Genomic DNA, 7,921 nt, shown 5'->3' with positions numbered 1-7,921 from the left:
CTTAAGTAGTCAAAAGAAATTAGAATTGGGAAATAAAGCAATATCTTTACAAGTAAAAATGGTTATACAAGTCATTGTCTATTCTTTCAAGGAGTTGATCTATTTTTGTAACTTTTGAGTTATAAGCACTTTTTATTTTCATTATATGTTTTATAAGCACCTTATATTTTCAGGTTGATTTTTACTGTTCCTTTGGTACTTTGTGCAGTGCCACCTAGGTTGCCAATTTTATGGCATCCAATTTCACTTTCTTCTTTGTGTTTATGCCTTTGGTGGCATAAGTATGAGGCTTGTAACTTTGTCAGGGTTAAATTTACTACTGTGTTCTCTCATAAGACTTTTATAGCTTTAGCTGGTCCATTTAGATTAGTGATGCCTTTTGGATGCTTGTATTTGGAACAACTAAGGGGCCCAGTCTCATTCTTTCATGTGAAGAGAACGATATCTGGGTGGCTATGTCCTATTTGCTGAAAGTATTGTTCTTCCCACAATGAATTATCTTGACACCTTTGTTGAACATTGTGACATCAGCGATGTGGTAAGGTAGAAAATAGCAGTCTTTATCCCTTCACAAAACTACAATTAGATGGTTAGACAAGAATTAAAGTAGCCTCAGGAGGCCTCAAGGGTTCAATTAAGAACTTCAGCTATACAGTGGGGAATAAAAGAAGTAGTTGCACAAAAATAACTCTGTGGAAACCTGAATGCATGAGACATTTGGAGATGCATAGGAACAAAGATGGAAAGCAAGAGAAGAGGGGAAGGCAGTGCCAGTTTTAGCCATATAGTGGGTGTCATTATGGTCTCCAGGGTCCTGCTCTGCAGAAGGTACCAAAAACATTGTTCTCTGAAATAATTGGTATCCATAGCAACCACAGATTCATGGATACACTGCTGTATATTTTATATATACTGTTGTGCTCTGTCTTTTGCTCTCAGAGACAGAAGGTCATTGTCATACAACCCTGGGATACAACCATTAAGATCTCTATGCTTGTATGCTCACTGAGACCAAACCATGGTTTCTCCATGCATGCCTGCACTGTATATGACAAGTCAAACCTCAGATGTGGGAGTCATTGCTAATTCAATGACATCATTCTGAGTTCAGAGCAACTGTGTTCTGGAACCCACTTTCTCTAATGTTCCACAGGTAAATTGAGTGTGATTTAGACATCAGGTCTATGTCAAAACAAACTAACCTGTGTAGAGCCTCTGTCACCCCACAGATGTCTCTGATCTAAACTCATGTTCTATGCTGTACTAGGGGTGACAAGGATGAGACACCCTGTCACTATCAACACCAGTGCCACTTTTTAGCTTAAACCAGAGTAAAGAGGGATGACTTTCATAAAGAGTTCCCCACTCAGAGACAAAAAATTCAGAGCCCTCCAGTATCTTTTTAATTACTGAATTTCCACCAAACCTGTGTAACCAGCTCCTCCTTTTGAAGCCGAGGACTGCTGTACTTTTTTGGCTCATACTAACCTCAGTTGAAATAACTGTACAGAATTTACGCTGCTGTGTGTTCTCCCTGCAGTCATAACTGTTGCTCTTTCACAGAGTTCAGTCTGCAAATTGTGGAAGAATTTACAGCTCCATCAAAACAGAGAATCAATACAAAGCAACCAGGATCCTGAGGACAAAAGAAAAACACAACCAAATTCCAAAGACAACAACAAAAACCGAGCAATAGAACAGGACACCACCAAAGGGATACAATAATTTTTTTAGTAACTGACACTTATCAAATAGTGATTTATGAATTACCTGACAAAGAATTTAAAAGAATTCCTCTAAGGAATAAGGTATTAGAGAACAGTGGTGGGTAACGACAGAACCAGGAATACAATACACAAAGAAAGCAAAAGTTCACAAGATATATTGAATTGGTAGACAGAGAGAGAGAGAGAGAGAACAAGCCAAGAATGAGTCACTTGTTTAGCATGCACACAGCTGAGAGTTAGATTACAAGCACTACAATGTAAAGCAAAGCAAAACAAAATTCACCTGCATATATGGACATGCAGCCCTGACCATGCTGGGTGTTCATGAAAACTAAGAGGACCAAACAGAAATGCTGGCTGCAAGATACAATGAATGAAATGAAATATACAAATAAGAGAATAAAAAAAAAACAGCAGAGCAGGTTTTCTGTCAGAAGAGAGAAAAGAATGCAGAAAAGCCACACATTACTAATAAAACTAAAACATTATAGTTTTAGCAATTTTAAGAAGACCAAAGAAAAGAAATAAAGTTTACTTAAGTAAGCACTAGGAGGAAGTTCCCAATATTTGAACAAGCATTAGTATTAAGTTAAAGGAAGTCTTTGACTTACTGTAGATCAACTTAAGAGCTTTTAATTTTGTGATGGTGCTAATATAATAGGCACTGAAGGGAAACCTTAACTTTTGATCTTTTCCTAAGATAACAGTGTCTTGTGCTAGGCCGCAACACTGATAAGCACATCACATTTAGCTATGCAGTACTAAGGGAGATTGATTGATACTCCACAGTTCATTATGTTGGTAGGCTATGGTATTCGGTAGTCCAGGTTTCTTGCAGGTATTTTTCACTTACTATAATCTCAATCTACAGTTAGTTGAGATGCAATGCAACTCTAGTGTAAGTTGAGGAAATGGCTGCGTGTGAAACTCAAAGCTTTCCAAGAAAGTTCAGCTTTTTGAATATCTCAAGGCTTATTATAAATAGAATACTGAAAATAAAAGACTCTCGAATGGAGAAATAGAAGAAAATATTCCTCGTATATAGCCTCTGAATAGTTTTCTCAAGCACAGGATTTGTAGTGCAGGGGATAGCAGGGTGAATTCCTTTAAGTGGCAGCAAAGACTATCATACTCAGTAAAACATTACTTAACGATGAAGAAGATATGGAGCCTTTTCCCAGATAAACAGAAGTTGGGGGAGTTCTCCACAGTTGCATTTGACTTGTAAGAAATACCAAAGGGATTATTCTTCCACTCAAAATAAAAGGACACTACTTCATACATGAAGATATTTAGAAGTACAAAACTCAGGATATATTCAAATTCAGAGTTTTGAATACTTAAGTCATATATATCTCTAGTATAGAGAATAGAAGAAAAAACTATGAAGACCACTACTACAATTATTAAAAGGTCTGGAGAGATGAGTCAGTCATGCTAGTATGAGGCCTTGAGTTCATATCCCCCAGCATCCATGAAAGCTTGATGCTGCTGTACATGTATAATCCAAGTACTAGGGAGGAAAAGAGGATCCTTGGGACTGGATGAGGAGTGAACTGAGTTGAGAAGCTCTAGGTTCAGTGAGGGGTCATGTCTCAGAAATTGATAGATGATAGATAGATAGATAGATAGATAGATAGATAGATAGATAGATAGATAGATAATACATAATAGGTAGATGATACATAAATGATAAAAATAGATGATAGATAGATAGATAGATAGATAGATAGATAGATAGATAGATAGATAGGTAGACAGATAGATAGAGTGAAGAGCCACTGAAGAAGACCTTTTATACTCACATCTGGCCTCCATAGACACACTGACATACATGCATACCCACCTAGTCACATGAACATGTAAACTTAAATACACACATAATTAATTGATGAGCACACAATCTAAAATATATAAATTGTGGTATCAAAACCTAAACATGGGAAGAGGAGAATAAATGGTGGCATTTTGAAAGGAATACAGATTAGGCTATTAGCTTAGGGTAGGCCTTTACAGCTCTGTGTTATATTATGGCATCATGGTAACCATATAAGCAGAATCCTATGGAGCATCTAGAAGAGATAAAGATGAAGGATCAAAGCACTACTGTGTGGAAGATCATCAATGCTAAGAAATACAGGATGAAAGGAATAGAGGGAGTAATGACTAAAGAGTGAGCCATGTAGGAAACGTGAGCTCTCACTTACCAACCATCATAATTTTAAGGTGATGGAACTGTCCAGTCAATTACTTAATAGAATAAATAAATAGATTTAAAAGAAAAAACACGATTTAATGTTGACTGCAGAAGACTCACTTTGATTTTAAATAGTGAAGTTGTGCCAAGGTATATTGGTAGATACACTTTTACTGAAGAGAATAAATTATCAGTCTAAATCTGAGACTAGAAACAAAGCCTTTACACAATGAGTAAGGAATAATATAATCAAACAGATAAACATTGTAATATGTATGTGTGTATGTGTGTGTGTGTGTACATATGTATTCAATATCGTGGCATCTGAATGCATAAAGCTAACATTTTCCTTCTAAAGGGACAGACAACAGAGTAATAGCACTAGGTAACTTTCATATTACACTTTCGACAGTGGATAGAACATCCAGATGGAAAATCAATAGCAAACATTGAACTTAAACTTCACTTAAGACCAAATGGACCAAAGGAACATTAGCAGAACACTTTGCCATACAATTGTAGAGCCTACATTCTCAAGAGCACTTAGAATGCTCTTCTCCATGGGCTGTATAAATGTACAAAACAAGTATAAACAGATCTGAGAAGATTTAGAACATATCAAGTATATCTTAGTCCACATTATTATTAAACTAGAAGCCAATAAAAATACTTTTTAAAATTCTCAACTGCATGTAAATTCATGTTCCTTTGTTTTGTTTTGTTCTTTAAAGAGAAATGGTATTTGCTATAGGTTACTCATTTGCAATAGGTGTCTCCATGGAAATAGCCAAAATATTATGTAAGTTTTCTAAAGAAATCAAATAGAATTATTATGTGATACAAAAATTTCCCTTTGGGGTATATGTCAACTTCTTTTTACTAAAAGAATACCTAAAACTAAGTAACTTCATAAAAATGTTTGCTTGGTTCAAAGCTCTGACATTGAAGGGTTTGACATCAGCATCAACTTGGTTCTGGTATGCATCCTGTGGTGGTATTGAGGTGGTGGCTGCCTATGTAAGAGAGAGGATTCAGAGAGCAAACCATGTAACTATGGCATGACACAATCACGCTCAGCCTTCCTGGTGACATGTGTTCTGGAGCTAAATCAGGATCCCATGGAAATGACCTCTGCACTATCTGAGATCAGAACCCTTAAGGACCTTTCATGACATCTCCATTCATGTGTCCTCATAGTACAATTCCACACTGAAGACCAAGTTCTCAGTGCTTGGACCTTGCAGAAATATAACCAAATCACACCCAATCCACAAAAGCACATAGCTAGAGGAAATGAAGCCAGCATCTCTGAGGAGTAGGTGAACTTCACAGTCACTGTAGCATGTTTAAACTTACAGCACTAAGGAAACAATCTAATATCTTGTTGGTTAAATATATTATAAAATACGATATACCTGAAAAATCCAAGAAAATTCATCATTTCCATCACCATAAATAAAACTGGAATACATAATGCTAAGTAAAATAACCCGGGAACGGATAAATGCTGTATGGTTTCATATGAAGAATCAACAAAAGTCAAGATCATAGGGAGTAGTCATATAGTGATTAGGAGTGGGAATAGTTGAAATGTTGAGATATTAGGTAAGGTCAATAAATATGTGCTTAAAAGATGAGTAAGTCCTGGGTGCTGAAGGTACAACAAAATCTGTATACTTGGTATTCTGTAAGAGAAGTGATTTTATGTATTCCTGTCACAGGCACACTGAAAATACTGTCAAAGGATAGAAATGCTAATTATTTTGATTGCAGTAATCATTTCACAATGCAACCATTTTTCAAGTCATTGTGTTATACACTTGGAATATACATTTTTCATTTTCAATTCATACATCAGTAAACCTGAAAAACTAACTGTAAAACTTAATTCTAGATTTTAAGTAGTATTTATATGGATCTCTTTGTATATCAGGTTGTGACTGACAGGTCATCCTGATTACCCTGTAGGCTTGTAGTACATTTATGATTTTAAGGGGATTTATACTATTTTTCTTTATCAGGGATTTTATTTCTGGTCTTTTGCACTCCATTTGATTTGTCCATTTCTCAAAAAGAAAATTGGCATTTTTTAAAAAAAACTTTTTAAAAATTTATTCTTTATGTCTTTCACATCATGCATTTCGATCTCATTCATTTCTCATCCTTGTGTATCCACCCCCTGCTCTGGCACCCTCCTCCAGATAAAGTTTAAAGAAAAAAAAAGATTTGTGAATTAATATCTGGGTCTCCTTTGTCGAAAATCAGGTGTTCTATGGTGATATTCAAGATATTCATCAGTGTGACTATGGGACAGGCCAGTTCAGGCTCCCTCTCCTCTACTGCCCAAGGACCTAGCAGGGAGCATCCCCGTGGACACCTGGAAACCCCTCTAGAGCCAAGTCTCTTGCCGACCCTAAAATGGCTCCCTTAATTAAGGTATCTTTTTTCCCTGCTCCCATATCTGCCCTTCTCCCATCTCAACCATCCCACTTCCCCAAGCTCTCCTCAATCCTCCCCTTCTCCTTTCTCTCTCCAATAATCAACTTTATATGGAAAACAAAAAACCCAGGATAGCCAAAACAATCCTATACAATAAAGGAACTTCCGGAGGCATTCGCTCTCCTATTCTTAAGACCTCAGAGCCAGCTCTTCCACCTGCCTCAGGCACCCATGAATTGTGGGAGGTGAGGGGGGGCACATTTTTCTCCTGCCCATGCCACCACCACAGGTGAGTAATGGGGACAGCTCTTCTGTACTCATGATATTGGGGCTGACTTGCCCACACCTCTCTCAATGGGGTTGGTTCTGTTGTGCCACCCAGGCAAGGTGCAGGGCCAGCTCTCCCAAATGTTGCAACTGGTAGCAGGCAGGAGCAACTCTCCTGTCCTTCTGACCTCAGGGCCAGCTCTCCCATCTGGCCTAGGTGTTGATGGGTAGGGGTGCTCTCGGAAGTAGGGAGGGCATCTCTCCCCTGCCCTGGCTGTCACATGACAGATGAGTAATGTGGACAGTTCTCTCGTGCTCACAACTTTAGTGCTAGCTCACCCACACCTCTGCCAATAGGGCTGGCTCTATTGTGCTACCTGGAAGAGACACAGGGCCTGTTCCCCCAAGTGTTCCAGCTGGCATTTTAAAAAACCATTTACTTGTACATTTTATAATTGCCTTTCCAACAGATGTGAGATGATAGTTCTTGGTTTGTTGTGGCATTTCTCTGCTAATTAGTGATGTTAATACCTTTTCTTTAAAAAAAAAACTATGGATTTTTATCTTTTTGAGATCATAATATAATGACATTGTTTCCCAATTTTCCTCCCTCCCAAGCCTTTGCTATCCCCCTCTGCCCTCATTACTCTCCTTAAAATTCATAGTCTGTTATTTATTTAACTGTTGTAATGCCACACACACACACACACACACACACACACACACATACACATACACACACACACAAAGTATAATGTTGTTTGTATGGACAGACATGACAGAGCATCAGTAGATGTGGTTTTATATACTGAATATTGTTTTACCAGTTTAATAATCTTAAACTGTTTTACCAGTTTAATAATCTCATATGAGGCTTAATATGAGCTGATTATGAATTATTATTTAATGATTTGTGTCTTTGTGTTTTTCCCTTGTATACTATTTTCATTACAGAATATCAACACTATGCTTCTGTCTATTCTTATGGTATTATATTGCTTTGAATATTATTGTAAGTGGAACTTATTTTTTAAAAATAAATTTATTCATCTATTTATTTTACATCCTGGCCACAGTCTTACCCTCTCCTCAGCTCACAGTGCCTCACCTCCCCCATATCCACCCCATTCCATCCTCCAAATCCCCTCCTCCTCCATCTCCATCCAGGGGAATTTTTTTATTATATTTTTGCTCAATCATTTCAAGTATATAGAAATGAAGTGAGTTTTATGCTATAGTAGCACTAAAGATTTTTACATGGTTCTCTAGGGTTGTGTAGATGTGAGATCAT

Source organism: Myodes glareolus, chromosome 6 (assembly GCF_982192425.1).
Source record: "Myodes glareolus chromosome 6, mMyoGla1.1, whole genome shotgun sequence".
Classification (NCBI taxonomy): Eukaryota; Metazoa; Chordata; class Mammalia; order Rodentia; family Cricetidae; genus Myodes; species Myodes glareolus.
Note: the sequence above shows the minus strand (reverse complement) of the source record.